This window comes from Lissotriton helveticus, chromosome 5_1 (genome assembly GCF_964261635.1).
Source record: "Lissotriton helveticus chromosome 5_1, aLisHel1.1, whole genome shotgun sequence".
Classification (NCBI taxonomy): Eukaryota; Metazoa; Chordata; class Amphibia; order Caudata; family Salamandridae; genus Lissotriton; species Lissotriton helveticus.
The window spans coordinates 1,149,306,428-1,149,331,734 of record NC_136065.1 but is presented as its reverse complement, the minus strand read 5'-3'; positions in this window follow the sequence as shown (position 1 = coordinate 1,149,331,734).

Below are 25,307 nucleotides of genomic sequence, written 5' to 3'. Positions count from 1 at the left end.
ACGTTGCTCAGGCCTTTTCTTGTTTCATTTAAGTCCTGTAAAATAGCCAAACGATCTTTGATATCAAAGCATTTTTCTTCTACCACTGAAGTCTGACTATCAAGGTCCTCAATATGCATTCTAGTCCCGAACAATAGTTCGTACGGACTGAAACCTTTTAGAGAATTTCTTGGCAGATTATTAAGACTACGTTGGACACTTGTTAAATGTTGGACCCACCCATCACCCGAACCTAATACCCTTGCCGTTATAGATTGCTTTATGTCCCGGTTTTTTCTTTCCACTACCGCATTTCCCTCAGGATGGAAGGGACAAGAGTACCGCAATGCAATACCCATGCTGGTCATGGCCTCCTTATAAGCCCAAGAGCTAAAAGCAGGACCCTGGTCAGAATGTAGCACGCCAATTGCGTATGTGCCAATATGGACTCGCAAATCTTTATATAAAAGTTCTGGCGTCAACCGAGTGCTGGTGTCTGCATTTTTAGTCAATCTAGTCTTAAATATTATGGGGACGCATTTCTCCGACTGGATTTCTGCGTATAGATAGCCTTATCCTTTCTAAAAGAAGGGTCCTGGCAATACTCCGGTCGGTTCGCGACTGCGATCTCTGTTGCAGTTTGGACAGCCCATTGCAAATTTGTAGTTTTGCAGGCTCATCCCCGGCCACCAGTATTCTGATTGTAATTCTTTAAGAGATTTCAAGATCTCTTGGTGCCTTAGACCTAATCCCATATGTGCTTCTTGAATCAAGAAGACTCTCCTGTTCGTGTTTGGAATTACTCTATCCCCCACTCCAGGGATTCGAGCAAAAGGAACGGAGTTTGCATCAATTATGTATGTATAATTGAGTGGATAGTTCACATGTAATGCTGTACAGTCGCCTTTCAAAGACGTTTTTACCGCCAGCATCGTTTCCCTGTCTATGTATTTATCTGAATGCTTTTTTGTGGCTACGGAAGCCTGTTGAGCTGCTTCCGCTGTGGCTGTGTCAGCCAATGAATTCCCTGCAACGTGAACGCCATCACGTTGATGACTCAGTGTATGTATCACGTGAGTCTTTTGTAGTTCTTTCTGCAAAAGAACTACCTGTTCCCAAAGCTTTTTATGCTTTATTGTGGCACCTGTGATATCTGTGTAATGGTTTTGAACCCAGTTCTGCAAGTCATTGTTGTAAGATTTGACGCAGTAATGCGAATCGCACACTATTAGTGTGGGGAATTCGCGATCGGCATTTTCAAGCGCCATCTTTAAAGATCTTATTTAAGCTCACTGAGTTGAACAGTTTCTGAGTGATTCAGTTTTGGTAATTAACGGTCTGAATTTACCCAAGCACCAGCGACCTTTAACAATCGCGCACGCTGCGTTGTAGGATTTTTTCTCTACATCGTAGTGTTGTGCAAATCTGTCCATGTAGATTACTCATGTGTATTGTTCGAGAGGCAAAATTTCGATTGGCAGAGGATATTCTTTTTCATATGTTAGATCTTTCAGTTTTTTCATTATATAGTATTTCACGTCTTCTGCAGGAAGAGAATTTTCCCATTTTATCCATTTTGGATCTAATGCCACATTAGTCAAATTGCGTGGGCTTGTTAATGCCTCAAAGGCTGATTCTGCTGTTAAAACAGTTATCCTTTTGCCTTGTGCTTGGGCTCTTTTTTTTGCTAGAACAGTTTGAACGGTATTTACAATATTTTCTGTAAGACTGAATGTCTTTTCAGCTTGTGTGTACAAGTGTGATTTGTATGCTATTGGTGCCGTTTCTCCCTCATTAGAGGTTAGGTACGTGAATCCGCATCTTCCTGGGATGACTCGGATTACAAGGTTGCGTATGTTTTCGCGAGTTTGTAATTTTGTTTTAGCTAACATGTCTGTTTGCAATGATCTAAAAATTTCTGTGTGTTTCTGAGTCCAATTGATTGGTTTATAATCAGGTTGTATTAATTCATAGAGAGGTTTAACCCTCTCTACATAATTTAGAATGTACGTTCTTCCGAAATTCAGGAAACCTAGTATCGATTGTATATTCTTCAGCGTTTTAGGTGCTTGGAGTACAGCGCTCTTCTCTAAGAAGTTGTCTGCTAGGCTTTTGGCTTCACTAGATAATTCATATCCTAAAAACAGGACAGTTAGATGGGCAATTCGTGACTTTTTAAAGTTGAATTTGTAACCCTCAGCGGCGAACCCAAGTATTATGGTGTTCGCTCTTTTCAAGTGAGTATCCAGGTCATCGTCTGTTAGGTAGATGTCATCGACATAAGATAATGCTTCATCATCATATATTTGTAGTAACTCTGTTACTCTTGCTGAGAATAATCCTGGGCTATTCTTGAATCCCTGTGGGAGTCGACAGAAATTTTCCTGTGACCCCATTATTGAGAAAGCGGTCAAATACCTGCTTTCAGGTGCAATGTTTTGACAAAAGAATCCATTAGAGATGTCTAATGTCGTTTTGTATTTTTTGCGCACAATGTTATTCATTAGTGCTGCACTGTGTGAATTTTGTACTGCAAATGTTTTGCAACATGAGTTAATGTGTCTGTAGTCCAAAACTAGACGATATGAATCGTCTGGCTTGGAGACAGGAAACAAAGGATTGTTCATTTGTGAGATGCATGTTTCAGTCACCCCCTGGTATTCAAGTTGATCTAAGATCTCCCTGACTTGCTTTTTATCTTCTTGTTTAATTGGGTACTGCCTTTGTGCAGTGGGTTGACATTTTAACTGGATTTTGCGAGGAGGAGAGTCCTCATCCCATCCTACATGATTTTTGTATAATGCAGGAGCTTGGGCCACTGCCCATTTTCTTGCATATGTATATTTTCTATGAATTGGAATATGATTTCAGAAGGCAGCCATAATCATTTCTTCGCCATGAGGGCACTCCCTGACAAACTCTGGTGGCCAGTCTTTCTCAGCTAAAAGGATGTCATAGCCTTTTGAAAGATTATCCCAAAAGAGACCCCTTACTTTCCTGGTCTTGTCCCCCTCTATACGCAATGTTATCTCATATATTTTATGCGGTTTGCTAACTCTGGTATCCGCAGTTTCCACCTGAATGTATTCATTTGTGTCCACTGTCTCCAGGAGATTCATCAGGATCTTGCGAGCTATGGTCACTTCTGCTGCGCTGTCTAGCATTGTCTGGGCCCACTCTCCGTTTTTCAGTTGTGTCCTCAGTATCCTCGGCATGTTTAATTATTTTAATACTGGCTACCTTCTTTCTTAGAAATTTTTACTTTTTACTTTGATGAGCAGGTTCTTTGTCTTTGGACTTGACGTGCTCTTCCCTGTGTTCTGACCGCCCTCTTCTTTCCGATTTCTGCGAGGAAGTCTGAAAAGATCGAGAGGGACGTGTATCAATATCTTGATATCTATCAGGTTTTTTCAAATTATCCCTATTTCTAAGGTTCTATCTTTTCTCAGAGGGTTCCCTCTGGGGAGACATGTTTCCTCGGTCAGGAGATCTTTCTCTTCGTTGAGGAGACCTTCTTCTGGACTAGAATCTTTTTTCTTTGGGAGTGGATTGTTTATTTCCATCCCAACTCTTTTTTGGAGTATTTAGAATATTTTTAATAAAGATTTTTTCAGGATTTTCAGTTAGTTGGGGTTTTACTGGTTTCCCACCCAAACTATCTCTACCTAGTTCTTCATAGGACTTTTCTATGATTCTGGCAAGTTCAAATGGCTGTTCTGCTATATCTGTTTCTTTCAATTTCTGGCGGATCGCCACAGATGCTGCTTCTCCTTTTTTGTTGGCTAATAATATAGCCGAGACCTGCTTGAAGTCTTTCAGTAATTTCATACCCAGAGTTAAAGCTGGTTCTGGACCGTATTCATTTTGAATCTGTCTTAGCACATCTGGTATTACCGCCATTTACGGAACACCATGTGTTTTTGTGTAAATGGAAGCAAAGACTGTGCCCCAAGTGTCACAGTCCTCCACATGTGGTGCGATCCCCATTGGGGGTGTTTTACCAAGACAAGATTGTATGTTCTGTGGTGTTATTTTGTTTGTGTTCCCCTGATGAGGGGACAGATGTGGAATGTTAATTGTTGGTTAGACTGTTGACGTCCGCATTACATATTGGACTAATTGTCTATGTATTTTAATTAGCTGTTTTAGCTCAGCTAAAAGATCCCGATCTGTCATTGTATCAATGTCGGGGTGTGGTGTGTAGCTGGCTAGAACCGGCCACGTTGCTCCTGGTCTACCTAGTGGACCGAGCCTGGTGATTTGATTGCGATGTTTTAGGGCGCCTTTAAACCAGAGCAGGTGCTCTTGGTAACTTAATGGGATTTCAACATCCTCGAAAGGAGTGTATACATCCGGAGGTTCCTCTATTTTGTAATAGTGGAATTCGTGTGTTACATCGTTTGCTGCTGGAAAGTTTATCCATGAATAGAATACCTCTGTCTGCCGATATTCATGGGCCTCTACCACGAATATGACTGTACCACCTCTTGATGTCAGTCCATTTTCTATAAGTTTGATAGTTATAGTTTTTCTTACATTTACCGGAATGATTATAACATTCGGGTCGTTTTCTCGGAGACTTGTGTCATCCGCTAGGAGTTGAGCTGCTATTCTAGCTGTCTCCCTTTCGTCTTCACTTTCTGTCTTTTTTACTAACAGAAAGGTTTTTGTTGCAGATCAAGTTTCAAGGTAACAAAGATTAGGTGCACAATATTTTGGAACACTGTATCCTTCAACGTTGACTAAACCAAAAACTATACACAGGAATCTCTTCCTACTAAGTTCCAGCAGATTTTAACCTTTTACCCACTCCAGACGTCTTTTGGAGTATTTACGGAAAAAAAGGGTCTGTGTGAAAAAGCACGACTGAGTTACTCTAACGTCTTGCGTTAGATTTATCGCCTTACCAAACGTTGGGTGCCATGTAGTGTAGTTCCTATATTCCCAATAGGCTCTGCGCATTGGAATAATATAAACAGCAGTGTAGACGTAGGACTGAGGTTGACTACGTCGCTACTGACTATATTAGACTTAATTAGTTTTACCAGCTAGCTCAGAGGTCACTAGAAACTTTCTCGAATAAACAAGGAGGAGTTTAACTTCCCTGGATAGACAATAAGGGATTAGCTTCTGACAACCATATAACATGACAACTTTGCTCCCTCAGAATCAGAGTGTATCTCTAGAGTCGTGTGAAAACAATAGACAGCTATTTCACTCAGTCAAGTGTGCATAGTTAGTTTCACCAGAGTGCAGAGAAAAGAGAGACGGGCGTTTTCAATAAAAGGTGTTATTTATTGAGCAGTCTTCTTTCTCATGTAAGAGAAATGAATTGCCACAATTGCAATACTTAGAGTAAAGTAAAGTGCGTACAGTAAAAGGAGTAGTATGAAATAATACTGTAAAAGCATTGATATGGTTGCTTAGCCATATGTTACTTAAAAATAGATAAAATATATATACACATATACATTGACTAACGTACTTAACTGGTGCTTCTAAATATGCCTACCCCGGTGTACCTGACCTAAGCCTAATACGTGGGAAGGAGTAAGTAAGTAGCAGTTTAAGTTAAGTTGGTTTTGCCAAGGAATCTGAATCAAGAATTCTCTTTAAGGGTTTAGTCAGCTCCGTACCTGGGTAATAGAAAGCAGGAGGTCTGGTATCTCTCTCTCAGGACTCGATATCCCAGTAACCCGGAAGGGTATCTGGAAACACCGGAGCTGGATTTCTCGGCAGGAGAAAAGACAGCGTCTCTCTCAGTGCGTCAAAGGGGAGGGGCGGCGTCCATGGGCTCTCGCATCAGCTGGGCTCTCGGGCAAGTAGATAGCCGCTCTGCTCCAAAACCACCGTGTGTTTGCTTAAGGCAACGTTGGTATATTTATACCTGAAAGGTGCCGGGTTTGACGTAAGGTTGGACATAAGACGTCAATAAAGATGTCCCTAAGAACTGTCCGTTCTTACTGTGCTCACAGGAGTTCTAGGACGAAATCAAAACAAAAGCAATGGGGAATTCCCAGGTTGCTGGAGGTTTGGTTTGTTTACAGAACTCGTTGTACTTTCTAGGAGCCTGGGGAAGTAGCCTTGCTTAATTTGGACAGCATGGCCTATGACTAAATATGGATATGATTCTTATGCCTTTATAAGGATATTATTTATTATAAAGAAAAACCAAAGGTGGTAATGGACGGAGCGTTGACAATACAAACACTCACCCCCAGTCAACTGATCTGGGTTTAATCCATCACCGTTCTTTAGCTCACTCCGCCACCCCAGATAAGACATGGCCATATGCAAATCAGTCTGACCCTGTGCCTCATGGGAACAGTCCAGCCCGAACTGCCAAGCCATGTCTTCCCTGGACCGGAATCAAGCTTCCCAGGACCGGTTTCTGGCATTACAGCCGTCTTCAGCCGGGCTTGCTTGACTCCAGTGGCAAAGTGAGCAAGGGACTCACGTCTGAGCATACCCTGCCAACTTAGGGCGAACAAAGAAAAACCAAAGGTGGTAATGGACGGAGCGTTGACAATACAAACACTCACCCCCAGTCAACTGATCTGGGTTTAATCCATCACCGTTCTTTAGCTCACTCCGCCACCCCAGATAAGACATGGCCATATGCAAATCAGTCTGACCCTGTGCCTCATGGGAACAGTCCAGCCCGAACTGCCAAGCCATGTCTTCCCTGGACCGGAATCAAGCTTCCCAGGACCGGTTTCTGGCATTACAGCCGTCTTCAGCCGGGCTTGCTTGACTCCAGTGGCAAAGTGAGCAAGGGACTCACGTCTGAGCATACCCTGCCAACTTAGGGCGAACAAAGAAAAACCAAAGGTGGTAATGGACGGAGCGTTGACAATACAAACACTCACCCCCAGTCAACTGATCTGGGTTTAATCCATCACCGTTCTTTAGCTCACTCCGCCACCCCAGATAAGACATGGCCATATGCAAATCAGTCTGACCCTGTGCCTCATGGGAACAGTCCAGCCCGAACTGCCAAGCCATGTCTTCCCTGGACCGGAATCAAGCTTCCCAGGACCGGTTTCTGGCATTACAGCCGTCTTCAGCCGGGCTTGCTTGACTCCAGTGGCAAAGTGAGCAAGGGACTCACGTCTGAGCATACCCTGCCAACTTAGGGCGAACAAAGAAAAACCAAAGGTGGTAATGGACGGAGCGTTGACAATACAAACACTCACCCCCAGTCAACTGATCTGGGTTTAATCCATCACCGTTCTTTAGCTCACTCCGCCACCCCAGATAAGACATGGCCATATGCAAATCAGTGTGACCCTGTGCCTCATGGGAACAGTCCAGCCCGAACTGCCAAGCCATGTCTTCCCTGGACCGGAATCAAGCTTCCCAGGACCGGTTTCTGGCATTACAGCCGTCTTCAGCCGGGCTTGCTTGACTCCAGTGGCAAAGTGAGCAAGGGACTCACGTCTGAGCATACCCTGCCAACTTAGGGCGAACAAAGAAAAACCAAAGGTGGTAATGGACGGAGCGTTGACAATACAAACACACACCCCCAGTCAACTGATCTGGGTTTAATCCATCACCGTTCTTTAGCTCACTCCGCCACCCCAGATAAGACATGGCCATATGCAAATCAGTCTGACCCTGTGCCTCATGGGAACAGTCCACCCGAACTGCCAAGCCATGTCTTCCCTGGACCGGAATCAAGCTTCCCAGGACCGGTTTCTGGCATTACAGCCGTCTTCAGCCGGGCTTGCTTGACTCCAGTGGCAAAGTGAGCAAGGGACTCACGTCTGAGCATACCCTGCCAACTTAGGGCGAACAAAGAAAAACCAAAGGTGGTAATGGATGGAGCGTTGACAATACAAACACTCACCCCCAGTCAACTGATCTGGGTTTAATCCATCACCGTTCTTTAGCTCACTCCGCCACCCCAGATAAGACATGGCCATATGCAAGAACGGTGATGGATTAAACCCAGATCAGTTGACTGGGGGTGAGTGCTTGTATTGTCAACGCTCCGTCCATCATTTCCTTTGGTTTTTCTTTGTTCGCCATAAGTTGGCAGGGTATGCTCAGACGTGAGTCCCTTGCTCACTTTGCCACTGGATTCAAGCAAGCCGGGCTGAAGACGGCTGAAATGCCAGAAACTGGTCCTCGGTAGCTTGTTTCCGGTCCAGGGAAGGCATGGCTTGGCAGTTCGGGCTGAACTGTTCCCATGAGGCACAGGGTCAGACTGATTTGCATATGGCCATGTCTGCACTGGGGTGGCAGAGTGGGCTAAAGAACGGTGATGGATTAAACCCAGATCAGTTGACTGGGGGTGAGTGCTTGTATTGTCAACGCTCCGTCCATCATTTCCTTTGGTTTTTCTTTGTTCGCCATAAGTTGGCAGGGTATGCTCAGACGTGAGTCCCTTGCTCACTTTGCCACTGGATTCAAGCAAGCCGGGCTGAAGATGGCTGAAATGCCAGAAACTGGTCCTCGGTAGCTTGTTTCCGGTCCAGGGAAGGCATGGCTTGGCAGTTCGGGCTGAACTGTTCCCATGAGGCACAGGGTCAGACTGATTTGCATATGGCCATGTCTGCACTGGGGTGGCAGAGTGGGCTAAAGAACGGTGATGGATTAAACCCAGATCAGTTGACTGGGGGTGAGTGCTTGTATTGTCAACGCTCCGTCCATCATTTCCTTTGGTTTTTCTTTGTTCGCCATAAGTTGGCAGGGTATGCTCAGACGTGAGTCCCTTGCTCACTTTGCCACTGGATTCAAGCAAGCCGGGCTGAAGACGGCTGAAATGCCAGAAACTGGTCCTCGGTAGCTTGTTTCCGGTCCAGGGAAGGCATGGCTTGGCAGTTCGGGCTGAACTGTTCCCATGAGGCACAGGGTCAGACTGATTTGCATATGGCCATGTCTGCACTGGGGTGGCAGAGTGGGCTAAAGAACGGTGATGGATTAAACCCAGATCAGTTGACTGGGGGTGAGTGCTTGTATTGTCAACGCTCCGTCCATCATTTCCTTTGGTTTTTCTTTGTTCGCCATAAGTTGGCAGGGTATGCTCAGACGTGAGTCCCTTGCTCACTTTGCCACTGGATTCAAGCAAGCCGGGCTGAAGACGGCTGAAATGCCAGAAACTGGTCCTCGGTAGCTTGTTTCCGGTCCAGGGAAGGCATGGCTTGGCAGTTCGGGCTGAACTGTTCCCATGAGGCACAGGGTCAGACTGATTTGCATATGGCCATGTCTGCACTGGGGTGGCAGAGTGGGCTAAAGAACGGTGATGGATTAAACCCAGATCAGTTGACTGGGGGTGAGTGCTTGTATTGTCAACGCTCCGTCCATCATTTCCTTTGGTTTTTCTTTGTTCGCCATAAGTTGGCAGGGTATGCTCAGACGTGAGTCCCTTGCTCACTTTGCCACTGGATTCAAGCAAGCCGGGCTGAAGACGGCTGAAATGCCAGAAACTGGTCCTCAGTAGCTTGTTTCCGGTCCAGGGAAGGCAAGGCTTGGCAGTTCGGGCTGAACTGTTCCCATGAGGCACAGGGTCAGACTGATTTGCATATGGCCATGTCTGCACTGGGGTGGCAGAGTGGGCTAAAGAACGGTGATGGATTAAACCCAGATCAGTTGACTGGGGGTGAGTGCTTGTATTGTCAACGCTCCGTCCATCATTTCCTTTGGTTTTTCTTTGTTCGCCATAAGTTGGCAGGGTATGCTCAGACGTGAGTCCCTTGCTCACTTTGCCACTGGATTCAAGCAAGCCGGGCTGAAGACGGCTGAAATGCCAGAAACTGGTCCTCGGTAGCTTGTTTCCGGTCCAGGGAAGGCATGGCTTGGCAGTTCGGGCTGAACTGTTCCCATGAGGCACAGGGTCAGACTGATTTGCATATGGCCATGTCTGCACTGGAGTGGCAGAGTGGGCTAAAGAACGGTGATGGATTAAACCCAGATCAGTTGACTGGGGGTGAGTGCTTGTATTGTCAACGCTCCGTCCATCATTTCCTTTGGTTTTTCTATTATTTATTATTACCACATAAGGGCATGGATCAGGAATATTGAATTAGGGTCCTAGATAGAATTACAACACCCACTCCACGATCTAATGTCTCTCATTACTTAAAACTAAGCAATAGTAAACATGTAATGATGCATGTGTTTTCCAACCCACCCCAAAATACATAAATTTGCATTTGAAAAGGTATATGGTAAATACACGAAAATGAGTATTGGTACTCTACGCTTTTCAAGCAGTGGTATCATTCAGTTAAAAAATCCATATATATATCAGCTGAATGAATTGCGAAAATGTACACATGAAATGGCTCTTAATACAGAAAAGAAGGTCGAGACCATTCCATCACATAATAATACAAATTCTGTACATATGTTAGAGGCTGAGGTAATATATTGTCTCTAGAGTTCCTAAAATAGAAGCTCTGTTCTCTAAGAATAGTTCTACTTTAAGCAGAGTACATGTGACAGAAAAAGGTAAATATTTTGTATTTGGAAAAAAAATAATTTTGCATTCAGGCTAAAAACAGTTCCAAATATTTTCAGTAGCTTTTGTTTATCAAAGCCGAAGGCCGAATTCAGAGTTCAGGGAACGCTGTGTGCTTGTTGCTTAAAAAGTTATTCTTTCTGTTCAGGGGAGAACATCATTTCAGACAGACTCTCAAAAAATTGGTCTACGGCTTCAGGTGAAAGTTCGACCAAGTTTGAAAATGCCGCAACAGTACAGTCATGAGAATTATTGCTATCATCGATGTCAGGATCAGCAATGCTCACAGAAGGTCGTACCTGGGTGTTGCTGCTCTCACCTCGTACTTCACTGCCACCTAATCGTAGTTGTGAAGTCTCAATGAATGTCGTCATCAGAATGGGTAGCCGCTGGGGACAACACGATGCATGAGCCGTTACAGGACGTAGCAAAGTATCTGTATCCATTGGTACTGCTGATGGTAGTGTAAGACAGACGTCCAACACGCATTCTTCTACGCATAGCATATATCGAAGCACAGGTAAGATGCAATTCTGCCAGATGGGTCTGAATGAAAGAAACCAGGTCATATTCAGATCTCTTAGCCGGGCTAATCCAAGGACTTTAGTTATGCGGTCCCGATAGCGTATAGCTAGGATCGGTTTTTCCATCGTTGCTGGAGTCAAATCTGTGACTTGGTTTGCCATATCGGAGCAGAAGGATCAAAAATAGAATTCCTGCTACGAGTCCCAAAAGAAGTGGTAGGCCGCCAAAGACAGAATGGACAAAATTAGGAAAAATGCCCAGAACTGTTTCGAAGGGTGTTAACAGTTCCGAAAAAATTGTCTTAAATACATGTGGGATACCACTGGTATCTGACATATTTAGGATTTGGCTTAGCATTTTTATGAAATGCACGGGGCAATTTGTTGATAAAAGGGTATGTATCTCTGCCGTTGTCCTTGCGACTTGCAGATCATACGTTTCTTTTGATGACGTTAAGGGCACAGTTGTCTGTAAAAGAACAGACTTTATTCTGCTTAAAGTATCAATTCGAATAGAAGAGATATTCAAAGAAGGCCAAATTGTTACCTCCGTATCTGGAGTGCTGTTTGGATACAATACTTGCATACAGCAAGTGACCATGGAACTCACGCCGACGAGATAGGCTTTTCCTGGCACCATGCCACAACAGCTGTGGTCCACTATTAGAATGTAGCTCCCGTTAGAAAGCCGTCTAAAGAATGGCTTTATCTGTGTTGTAAGAGTGCCGTGCAGGTGACATGAAAGGTTATTTGAATACCCATCGCAGCCCCGTGCAAGTTAATGCCTTCACAAAGGAGTGTACCGCTCAGTGATCTTTTACATTTGTTACCACTAAGAAATACATTCCTTTTCTTGTCACTGTAGCATGTGTGTGTATAAGGTAATTTCCATGTTGACTTGATGTACCCTTTCCCCAACCTTTCATACTGGCCCGCTGGTATATACTCTTGGCAGTATTTAAATTGGAAAGTTGTTATCGGAATTGTTATTGTTCCATGTATTATCCAGTCAATGACAAGTCTTTCTGACATTGTCAATGGTAATCTCTCAAGTTGTTCAATGCTCAGAATCGTATAGTCTGCTCCTTTTTGTGCAAAACGGATTTGTTTATCAGTAAGGTTAAAGATAGAGAATAAAGACGTTGTGTTGATTAAACGCCATGGTACGTAGCCTGAACGCAGATTTTGCAACGTCCAGCCAAGCTGTACAATAGAACGCAATTGGGACTGACCGTGTTGTAACATTAGTAAGTCCTGCTCTATTATATCAATAGCAGATGATACAATACTGTCCAGTGAATATATTCTGGAGGACAGAGTCATTAACCCATTGTCCACAACAGAAAGTGATTTTTTCAAATTAATACGATTAATTTCTCGTATTTTTTCCGCTGTTTCAATTTGCTTTACTTTCCAAGCTTCGTTGTACGCAGCGTATATACCGGCCGCTATGAAACGTTTTTGACGCTGTTTGCGTGGTCCCATTATGAAATCACGCAAGTCAGCACCGTCTTTAAGTAAAGTCAAGTGTTGCTTAATTTCAGCCAGTGTGGATTTTTGTAGCCATTCAAGGCATAGTTTGCCTACACTGTATGTTGTAACTATCCCTGGATGTTGTCTCTGGGAGTATCTTGGGTCTGGCCTGGTCATTTTTAACCCCTGTATTTTGTTCAGGAATCTATCTTGACAGTTATTTGTGTCTGTGGGCCAGATCAACCAATTTTTCCAATCAGGATGTGTTCTGTTTTGGTTTAAAAATTTTGGTACGTCTATCTCCATGTCTGTAGTGCTATTATTATCAGGCATGGGCTTTGGAATAGACGGTTTGTTTAAGTCTTTAATTTTGGCTAGGCCAAGACAAGTTTTCTGTTGAATGGTGTCATTCAAGAATATTATTTGTTCTGGGATCATGCAGGCTCGAAATAATGTTTCTAAACTTTGTACCTGCCAATCTTTTGTACCCCAGATGGTTTTTGTTTCAATGTTGTTCTTCCAGAAATCAAAACCGAATGTATTCATTTTTTCATAAAATGTTTCAGGATAAATCAATTTGGTATTTGTCAACATTGTTTTCATTCCTGTCTTATTTAATATTTTAAAATAAAACGTTTCTGCATCACTTGTGTTAAACCCTGAGAAGTATGGGAATTTCTCATAAAATGTTTTCGAGCTGCTTTTAGGTGGAGTTGCACAATGTTCCCATTGATTATAATTAAAAACATTTCTAGTTTGAGCAGATTTATGCAAATAGTGATGTGCAAAGTGATTATAACAATACATTTCATCATAATTTGATGAACCCTGTAAGTAATCATGTTCTGTAAATTTTGCTGACATTACTAAATCTGACATCATATCATTAATACTTTCAAAGTCCCAATCATCAGAGAATGTACTCTGTTTTACAAAGTCACTTAATGAAACCTTGAACTGATGTGGATATTTCAAGAGCTCAACCGGGCCATAGATTTCATAATCCGTTTTGTCCCATGCTACCCCACCGGGTATTGGATTGGCTGTGACATTCACTGATGATAATTCTCTTTTCTCGATGTGAGATGACTTGTGTGGCTTTAGGACCAAGTTGATGTTCTGACTTGCTGTGTCCATTGTACTGTATTTTCCTTCAATGAATTGTCCCAAACAAAGAACCATGATGAGCCAAAGCAGGAGGAAAAGTACACCTAACACAATCCAAAATTCAATCCATGGAGAAATCAGGTAGGTTTCTTTGAGTTGATGAAACAGTTCTGTTACTTTGTCTTTAAAGGTTTTTATTGCTGGCTTTTCTTCCGGTTCGCTTGGATCTTCAGAAAAGTTATCGAAATTGATGACGTAGCCAGATGCAGTTCTGTCAATTGTTGGAATTGTTTCCGAATTTTCATTTGCTTTTGGATTTTTCTTTGTTTCACTAGCATAGTCTGAGGCTACATCGTGGTAGACTGGTGTTTCTTGATGAACTGTTGCAATTTGGGTTTCAAGAGGCACAAGTTCCATGGCATTGTTGCATAGTCCTTTTTTTTCACTGGAGGTTTATCGAATGTGATTAGTCTCTCAGTTTGAACCTCTTTGATTGTAGCAAATTTTGGTGTTCTGCTATTTCTTGGGAGTCCACTGGGTCTATTACTTATTATTGGCCACATGATTGTGGTTTTACCAGGTCGATGGATACAACTCGGTTCTTCTTTTTACCAGAAAGGGGCGGTAGTACAACTGATCTTGTTCCGCTGACAGCTAAGACAGGTACTGCTTTTCTGTAAGAAGGCCCAAATTCCTTCTTCACCGCGATCTTCTCTCTGACCAGATCCCCAATCTTTGGAATCCAGACAGGCCTTGCTGGGACAGGTGGTTTATCTTCAGTGGCTGTTGGCTGCTGTTTTAACTTTACGTTGCTCAGGCCTTTTCTTGTTTCATTTAAGTCCTGTAAAATAGCCAAACGATCTTTGATATCAAAGCATTTTTCTTCTACCACTGAAGTCTGACTATCAAGGTCCTGAATATGCATTCTAGTCCCGAACAATAGTTCGTACGGACTGAAACCTTTTAGAGAATTTCTTGGCAGATTATTAATACTACGTTGGACACTTGTTAAATGTTGGACCCACCCATCACCGGAACCTAATACCCTCGCCGTTATAGATTGCTTTATGTCCTGGTTTTTTCTTTCCACTACCGCATTTCCCTCAGGATGGAAGGGACAAGAGTACCGCAATGCAATGCCATGCTGGTCATGGCCTCCTTATAAGCCCGAGAGCTAAAAGCAGGACCCTGGTCATAATGTAGCATGCCAATTGCGTATGTGCCGATATGGACTCGCAAATCTTTATATAAAAGTTCTGGCGTCAGCCGAGTGCTGGTGTCTGCATTTTTAGTGAATCTAGTCCTAAATATTATGGGGACGCATTTCTCCGACTGGATTTCTGCGTCTAGATAGCCTTATGCTTTCTAAAAGAAGGGTCCTGGCAATACTCCGGTCGGTATGCGACTGCGATCTCTGTTGCAGTTTGGACAGCCCATTGCAAATTTGTAGTTTTGCAGGCTCATCCCCGGCCACCAGTATTTTGATTGTAATTCTTTAAGAGATTTCAAGATCTCTTGGTGCCTTAGACCTAATCCCATATGTGCTTCTTGAATCAAGAAGACTCTCCTGTTCGTGTTTGGAATTACTCTATCCCCCACTCCAGGGATTCGAGCAAAAGGAACGGAGTTTGCATCAATTATGTATGTATAATTGAGTGGATAGTTCACAGGTAATGCTGTACAGTCGCCTTTCAAAGACGTTTTTACCGCCACCATCGTTTCCCCGTCTATGTATTTATCTGAACGCTTTTTTGTGGCTACGGAAGCCTGTTGAGCTGCTTCCGCTGTGGCTGTGTCAGCCAATAAATTCCCTGCAACGTGAACGCCATCATGTTGATGACTCAGTGTATGTATCACGTGAGTCTTTTGTAGTTCTTTCTGCAAAAGAACTACCTGTTCCCAAAGCTTTTTATGCTTTATTGTGGCACCTGTGTCATCTGTGTAATCGTTTTGAACCCAGTTCTGCAAGTCATTGTTGTAAGATTTGACGCAATATTGCAAATTTTCAAGCGCCATCTTTAAGGATCTTATTTCAGCTCGCTGAGTTGGACAGTTTCTGAGTGATTCAGTTTTGGTAATTAACGGTCTGAATTTACCCAAGCACCAGCGACCTTTAACAATCGCGCACGCTGCGTTGTAGGATTTTTTCTCTACATCGTAGTGTTGTGCAAATCTGTCCATGTAGATTAAACATGAGTATTGTTCGAGAGGCAAAATTTCGATTGGCAGAGGATATTCTTTTTCATATGTTAGATCTTTCAGTTTTTTCATTTTTTCATTTTCGGGTCAAAATAGTATTTCACGTCTTCTGCAGCAAGAGAATGTTCCCATTGTATCCATTTTGGATCTAATGCCACATTAGTCAAATTGCGTGGGCTTGGTAATGCCTCAAAGGCTGATTCTGCTGTTAAAACAGTTATCCTTTTGCCTTGTGGTTGGGCTCTTTCTTTTGCTACAGCAGTTTGAACCGTATTTACAATATTTTCTGTAAGACTGAATGTCTTTTCAGCTTGTGTGTACAAGTGTGATTTGTATGCTATTGGTACCGTTTCTCCCTCATTAGAGGTTAGGTACGTGAATCCGCATCTTCCTGGGATGACTCGGATTACAAGGTTGCGTATGTTTTCGCGAGTTTGTAATTTTGTTTTAGCTAACATGTCTGTAATGATCTCAAAATTTCTGTGTGTTTCTGAGTCCAATTGATTGGTTTGAAATCAGGTTTTATTAATTCATAGAGAGGTTTAACCCTCTCTACATAATTTAGAATGTACGTTCTTCCAAAATTCAGGAAACCTAGTATCGATTGTAAATTCTTCAGCGTTTTAGGTGCTTGGAGTACAGCGCACTTCTCTAAGAAGTTGTCTGCTAGGCTTTTGCCTTCACTTGATAATTCATATCCCACAAACAGGACAGTTAGATGGGCAATTCGTGACTTTTTAAAGTTGAATTTGTAACCCTCAGCGGCGAACCCAAGTATTCTGGTGTTCACTCTTTTCAAGTGAGTATCCAGGTCATCGTCTGTTAGGTAGATGTCATCGACATAAGATAATGCTTCATCATCATATATTTGTAGTAACTCTGTTACTCTTGCTGAGAATAATCCTGGGCTATTCTTGAATCCCTGTGGGAGTCGACAGAAATTTTTCTGTGACCCCATTATTGAGAAAGCGGTCAAATACCTGCTTTCAGGTGCAATGTTTTGACAAAAGAATCCATTAGAGATGTCTAATGTCGTTTTGTATTTTTTGCGCACGATGTTATTCATTAGTGCTGCACTGTGTAAATTTTGAACTGCAAATGTTTTGCAACATGAGTTAAGGTGTCTGTAGTCCAAAACTAGACAATATGAATCGTCTGGCTTGGAGACAGGAAACCAAGGATTGTTCATTTGTGAGGTCCATGTTTCAATCACCCCCTGGTATTCAAGTTGATCTAAGATCTCCCTGACTTGCTTTTTAGCTTCTTGTTTAATTGGGTACTGCCTTTGTGCAGTGGGTTGACATTTTAACTGGATTTTGTGAGGAGGAGAGTCCTCATCCCATCCTACATGATTTTTGTATAATGCAGGAGCTTGGGCCACTGCCCATTTTCTTGCATATGTATATTTTCTATGAATTGGAATATGATTTGAGAAGGCAGGCATAATCATTTCTTCGCCATGTGGGCACTCCCTAACAAACTCTGGTGGCCAGTCTTTCTCAGATAAAAGGATGTCATAGCCTTTCGAAAGATTATCCCAAAAGAGACCCCTTACTTTCCTGGTCTTGTCCCCCTCTATACGCAATGTTATCTCATATATTTTATGAGGTTTGCTAAATCTGGTATCCGCAGTTTCCACCTGAATGTATTCATTTGTGTTCACTGTCTCCAGAAGATTCATCAGGATCTTGCGAGCTATGGTCACTTCTGCTGCGCTGTCTAGCATTGTCTGTGCCACTCTCCGTTTTTCAGTTGTATCCTCAGTATCCTCGGCATGTTTAATTATTTTAATACTGGCTACCTTCTTTCTTGGAAATTGTAACTTTTTACTTTGATGAGCAGGTTCTTTGTCTTTGGACTTGACGTGCTCTTACCTGTGTTCTGACCGTCCTCTTCTTTCCGATTTCTGCGAGGAAGTCTTAAACGATCGAGAGGGACGTGTATCAATATCTTGATATCTATCAGGTTTTTTCAAATTATCCCTATTTCTAAGGTTGTATCTTTTCTCAGAGGGCTCCCTCTGGGGAGACTTGTTTCCTCGGTCAGGAGATATTTCTCTTCGTTGAGGAGACCTTCCTCTGGACTGGAATCTTTTTTCTTTGGGAGTGGATTGTTTATTTCCATCCCAACTCTTTTTTGGAGTATTTAGATTATTTTTAATAAAGATTTTTTCGGGATTTTCAGTTAGTTGGGGTTTTACTGGTTTCCCACCCAAACTATCTTTACCTAGTTCTTCATTGGACTTTTCTATGATTCCAGCAAGTTCAAATGGCTGTTCTGCTATATCTGTTTCTTTCAATTTCTGGCGGATCGCCACAGATGCTGCTTCTCCTTTTATGTTGGCTAATAATATAGCCGAGACCTGCTTGAAGTCTTTCAGTAATTTCATACCCAGAGTTAAAGCAGGTTCTGGACCGTATTCATTTAGACTCTGTCTTAGCACATCTGGTATTACCGCCATTTACGGAACACCATGTGTTTTTGTGTAAATGGAAGCAAAGACTGTGCCCCAAGTGTCACAGTCCTCCACATGTGGTGTGATCCCCATTGGAAGACAGAAAGTCAGAATTCTGTGTTTCTCAGTAGGTGTAGTATCAGGAAATACTGCCTCTATTTGAGTTATTTTTTGTGCTAACCAGAATGGAATTTGTTCCCGTTTTGCGGGTGTTTTACCAAGACAGGATTGTATGTTCTGTGGTGTTATTTTGTTTGTGTTCCCCTGATGAGGGGACAGATGTGGAATGTTAATTGCTGGTTGGACTGTTGACGTCCGCATTACATATTGGACTAATTGTCTATGTATTTTAATTCGCTGTTTTAGCTCAGCTAAAAGATCCCGATCTGTCAATGTATCAATGTCGGGGTGTGGTGTGTAGCTGGCTAGAACTGGCCACGTTGCTCCTGGTCTACCTAGTGGACCGAGCCTGGTGATGTGATTGCGATGTTTTAGGGCGCCTTTAAACCAGAGCAGGTGCTCTTGGTAATTTAATGGGATTTCAACATCCTCGAAAGGAGTGTATCAATCCCGAGGTTCCTCTATTTTGTAATATTGGAATTCGTGTGTTACAGCGTTTGCTGCTGGAAAGTTTATCCATGAATAGAATACCTCTGTCTGCCGATATTCATGGGCCTCTACCACGAATATGACTGTACCACCTCTTGATGTCAGTCCATTTTCTATAAGTTTGATAGTTATAGTTTTTCTTACATTTACCGGAATGATTATAACATTCGGGTCGTTTTCTCGGAGACTTGTGTCATCCGCTAGGAGTTGAGCTGCTATTCTAGCTGTCTCCCTTTCGTCTTCACTTTCCGTCTTTTTTACTAACAGAAAGGTTTTTGTTGCAGATCAAGTTTCAAGGTAACAAAGATTAGGTGCACAATATTTTGGAACACTGTATCCTTCAATTTTGACTAAACCAAAAACTATACACAGGAATCTCTTCCTACTAAGTTGCGGCAGATTTTAACCTTTTACCCACTCCAGACGTCTTTTGGAGTATTTACGGGAAAAAAAGGGTCTGTGGTAAAAATCACGACTGAGTTACTCTAACATCTTGCGTTAGATTTATCGCCTTACCAAACGTTGGGTGCCATGTAGTGGAGTTCCTATATTCCCAATAGGCTCTGCGCATTGGAATAATATAAACAGCAGTGTAGACGTAGGACTGAGGTCGACTAGGTCTCTACTGACTATATTAGACTTAATTAGTTTTGCCAGCTAGGTCAGAGGTCACTAAAAACTTTCTCGAATAAACAAGGAGGAGTTTAACTTCCCTGGATAGACAAGAAGGGATTAGCTTCTGACAACCATATAACATGACAACTTTGCTCCCTCAGAATAAGAGTGTATCTCTAGAGTCGTGTGAAAACAATAGACCGCTATTTCACTCAGTCAAGTGTGCATACTTAGTTTCACCAGATTTCAGAGAAAAGAGAGACGGGCGTTTTCAATAAAAGGTGTTATTTATTGAGCAGTCTTCTTTCTCATGCAAGAGAAAAGAATTGCCACAATTGCAATACTTAGAGTAAAGTAAAGTGCGTACAGTAAAAGGAGTACTATGAAATAATACTGTAAAAGCATTGATATGGTTTCTTAGCCATATGTTACTTAAAAATAGATAAAATATATATACACATATACATTGACTAACGTACTCAACTGGTGCTTTTAAATATGCCTACCCCGGTGTACCTGACCTAAGCCTGATACGTGGGAAGGAGTAAGTAAGTAGCAGTTTAAGTTAAGTTGGTTTTGCCAAGGAATCTGAATAAAAAATTCTCTTTAGCGGTTTAGTCAGCTCCGTACCTGGGTAATAGAAAGCAGGAGGTCTGGTATCTCTCTCTAAGGGCTCGATATCCCAGTAACCCGCGAGGGTATCTGGAAACACCGGAGCTGTATTTCTCGGCAGGAGAAAAGACAGCGTCTCTCTCAGTGCGTCAAAGGGGAGGGGCGGCGTCCGTGGGCTCTCGCATCAGCTGGGCTTTCGGGCAAGTAGATAGCCGCTCTACTCCAAAACCACTGTGTGTTTGCTTAAGGCAACGTTGGTATATTTATACCTGAAAGGTGCCGGCTTTGACGTAAGGTTGGACATAAGACGTCACTAAGAACTGGCCGTTCTTACAGTGCTCACAGGAGTTCTAGGACGAAATCAAAACAAAAGCAATGGGGAATTCCCAGGTTGCTGGAGGTTTGGTTTGTTTACAGAACTCGTTGTACTTTCTAGGAGCCTGGGGAAGTAGCCTTGCTTAATTTAGACAGCATGGGCTATGACTAAATATGGATATGATTCTTATGCCTTTATAAGGATATTATTTATTATAACCACATAAGGGCATGAATCAGGAATATTGAATTAGGGTCCTAGATAGAATTACAACATAATATGGTGGGAAGAATTGGGTGGAGGGCGGGGTAGGATCACGTGCGGATCGCCACCACAAGGCAGATTACTTGCCTAATAGTCCTCCTGAGAAAGTGTGAGGGTAAAGCTTGGGGAATTCTGAAAATGGAACTATTTTAAATTGCGCAGCATTGTACATTTTAATAATTGCACCTACCTCTGACCTTATCTTCACTTCCCCGGTCCACCGCTGTGAACGAAGTTTGTGTGGAGGGAAGCTCTTCCTGTCTCTCACCGGCAGCGCTACCCTTCCGGTTTTCGCAGAGCACCGAGGTCAGCAGGCTAGTGTCCCTGACCTGACTATTTAAACTCCTGGCTCCCGCGATACGCGCTGGAAAGCACTAACAGGCAGATTACTTGCCGAATAGTCCTCCTGAGAAAGCGTGAGGGTAAAGCTTGGGTAATTCTGAAAAGGGAATTATTTTAAATTGCGCCGCATTGTACATTTTAATAATTGCCACAACCTCTGACCTTTTCTTCACTTCCCTGATCCACCACTGTGAACACAGTATGTGTGGAGGGAAGCTCTTCCTGTCTCTCACCGGCAGCGCTACACTTCCGGTTTTCGCAGAGCACCGAGGTCAGCAGGCTAGTGTCCCTGACCTGACTATTTAAACTCCTGGCTCCTGCAACGCGCGCTGGGAAGCACTAACAGGCAGATTACTTGCCGAATAGTCCTCCTGAGAAAGCGCGAGGGTAAAGCTTTGGGAATTCTGAAAAGGGAATTATTTTAAATTGCGCCGCATTGTACATTTTAATAATTGCACCTACCTCTGACCTTTTCTTCACTTCCCTGGTCCACCGCTGTGAACGCAGTTGGTGTGGAGGGAAGCTCTTCCTGTCTCTCACCGGCAGTGCTACACTTCCGGTTTTCACAGAGCACCGAGGTCAGCAGGCTAGTGTCCCTGACCTGATTGACTATTTAAACTCATGCCTCCCGTGACGAGCAACGGACATGCGCAGGGGGCGTGCCGGCGGTCGGCCGGATGGGGCCTGGGGCCAAAACCCCTGCCCAATTTCATCACGCTCCTCTCAAATACCCCCGAGAAGCCCTTCTGTCCCTCCGGTTTAGCCATTGCACTCACAATGTTCCCCTTAATTGTGACCTAATCTCCGTACACTGCTCTGGATGTGGTTTCTGCCTCTCTCCTTCCACATCTAAACTAAACATGAGCGTTGTAGATCCTGCGCTGACCTCCCATATTAAGACAAATGCGATCAAACTCTCGGATTTTACCTTTTTTAGCTTAAATTGCAGATCCCTCCTAAGGCATAAAAGAGACATCTATGATATACTCTCTGTTCCTCAACTAGCTGCTATCTTCCTCACTGAGACATGGCTAAGCGATAGTTCCGGCCCGGATATCGCGACTGTTCTCCCCCGAACTATACTTACCTTGGTAGAAACCGTATTGGCAAGGAAGGAGGAGGGATAGCAATTATCTTTAAAAACAACTACCAATGCATATGGGAGGACCTTGATTTCCAGGGCTGTGAAGCCGGTCTTGTTAAACTTTTGCTCTCACCAAATTTCACTATCTCAGGAACTCTAATGTATCGCCCCCCAGGAACAGCCAGTGCTTGGTCCGCCTCACTCCCTGATCGCATTGCACCGCTCTTACTTCAGGCTACCAACTTCTTGATCGTGGGCGATCTTAACATACACCTTAACGATACCTCCTGCCCCACTAGCGCTAATCTCATTGCTGATCTATCTGCTTTGAACGTCACTCTCCACAACTCCGGCCCCACGCATAAAGCAGGCAACACACTAGATCCTATCTTCTCTAACCTCACCACCGTCTTTGTAAACCTGCTATCCCCATTCTTTTGTCTGATCATTTCCTGGTCGAATTCCAAAATAAATCTGAGAAACATTCAAAGAATCCTTAATTCCCACCAGGGTCTAGGTATGGCAGAAACTGGAAAAACCTGGATGTAAATAAACGTAACCTTTTTCTTGAAAACTCCAGACTGGTAGCCTCCATTAATACCTTGGATGATGATGCGGTCATCAATCATTGGCTTAGCGCATCTATTGACGCATGTCTACCCCCATCTACAAAGAAACACAACCACCACTACCCTCCCGCCCCGTGGTTCTCTGAAGCACTCAAACAAGAAAAAATCAAATGCAAAAACTTAGATAGACGCTGGCGCAAATACTACGATACTAGAATCAAACTATTGTACAAATCGGCCCTAAGCAAATATCACTTACTATGTAACAACGCTCAGGCAGAGCACGCTAACCTAACCGTTTTACGTGCACAAAACTGCCACAAAGTACTTTTCAAAGTTGTCAAAGAACTCTCAGGTGCCTCCTGTCAGCCAAAACCCCCTTGCCTGGACTCTAAACAATGTGATGGTCTTGCTGATTTCTTTGTGGACAAAATTGTTAATATCTATGCCGATTTTGATAAACAGACGCCTACGATAACAAATTCATAAGCCGACAATTTCCCTAAAAAACATTCCCTTCACGAAATCGCTCTAGCCAATAACGGCATCGGCTTAGACAAGTGGACTCTACTTGACATCACTACATTTCGCAATATCCTTAGCAGTATCAAATCAGGGTCCCCTAATGATCCACTTCCCCCCTCCATCCTTCAAACTCTGAACTATCCCATACTTCATCTAATTATGGAATTACTTAATACTTCTTTATTCGAAGCTAAGGTACCTGCAGCATGGAAACATGCCATGGTTGTACCCCTGTTGAAAAAAGCCAAGTCCGACCCAGAGGTACCATCAAATTTCCGCCCCATCTCCCTTGTCCCAATCTTCTCGAAAATTCTGGAGAAACACATCAATGTCCAGCTCACCAATTTTACGGAGACTCAAAATTCCCTTCACACCTCCCAGTCCGGGTTCAGGGCAGGTTTCTCCACGGAATCAACACTGCTGGGTGTCACCGAAAATATCCGGCAACAGGTCGACAAAGGGGAAACCGTGGCACCTATTTTACTTGATCTAAGTGCCGCGTTCAACACTGTTTCCCATACTATCCTCCTAAACACCCTCCACTCCTGTGGTATCACCGGCCTAGCACTCAAATGGATATCCAGCTTCCTATCGAACACGACTTTCCAAGTCTTTTCCCCTACTGCCTATTCCAAAACTCATGTATCTCAGTATGGAGTCCCTCAAGGCTCCATATTGAGCCCCTTGCTCTTTAACATATATGTTAGCCCTCTGGCTAGAATAGCTGAGCAAGCTGGGCTCATGGTATGTTCCTACGCCAATGACACCCAGATCATCTTCTCACTCTCTTCCAAAACAACTTCCAACACCTCAGTGCTCCGATCTGGGCTAATAAACATTGCTGACTGGATGCATGCCAATAAATTAAAACTTAATGGTGGAAAAACTGAACTCATCCTCTTCGGTAACAATAAATCCCTCTGGGGCCCCCAACATTGGCCGTCGCAGATGGGCTCCCCCCCGCTCCCTGCTCAATCCACCCGAAACCAGGCATCATTATCGATGACCAACTGACAATGAGGCAACAAGTGGTCAAAGTAGCCTCCACCTGCTTTGCCATTTTGAAATGGCTGAGGAGAATTCTGTGGATGCTTCCTTTGCCCACCCAAAAAACTGTTATCCAAGCCCTCATAACATCCAGACTGGATTATGGTAATGTTCTGTACCTGGGTGCAAGCAAGGTAGTGCTGCACAGGCTACAGGTCATACAGAACTCTGCTGCTAGATTACTATGCAAACTTCCCAATAGAGCTGCTACCTCAGCCTCACTACGTGATCTTCACTGGCTCCGTATTGAAAATCGTGCCAAATTCAAAGCATTGTGCTACATGCATAAGATTAACTCTGGCGAAGCACCTCATTATCTAAAGTCCTTAGTCCACCACTATCGCCCTCCGCGCCTTCTTCGCTCCTCCAACCAACACAAATTCCAAGTCCATAGGATCAGACGAGCCAGAATGGGTGGTCGCTCCTTTTCCTATCTTGCTCCCTCACTCTGGAACTCTCTCCCCCATCATCTACGTACTGAACAGCACTATCTCAAATTCCGTAAAGTCTTAAAGACCTGGCTTTTCAATCAATAGTCCCCTTACCTCTGCTATCGCCTAGCCTTCATCCTTTTTCCTTCTGCTTTTTCGAGCGCCGGGAAACCTTCGGGTAGCTCAGCGCTGTACAAAAGTTAAAAAAAATAATAATTCAGGCAGTGGCAATCCGTCCGTGATCCTAATGGCCCCCTAAATATGAGTTATTATCTATATGAATAGATGAAGTGGTGTTTGTATAAGTGTGTAGCGAAGTAAAAGTAAGTATGATCCATTGTTTGCATAAGTGAGTAGGATGACTTCATAAGTGACTAGGATGTGTGCTGGTGTATAATGTCGATATAGGTGAATAAGTATATTTGATAGTGTTCTATTGATCATTGACAGCATGTATGAGTGAATCTATAGGTAAGTGATTAGATGTGTGTATAGAGCTAGGAATCACTGAGTGGGTGTTTAGAAACTGTATTGGTGTGTCAATGGTTTCAAATATGGCACTCTGTATTTTACAGTGAGTGATGAAAGGTTATACTAGTGTATGATGAGGTCTATCCAATTGTCACGTTAATGTTGTCATCAGTGATGTCATCTGTGATGTCATTTGAGATGTCATCTGTGATGTCACTGA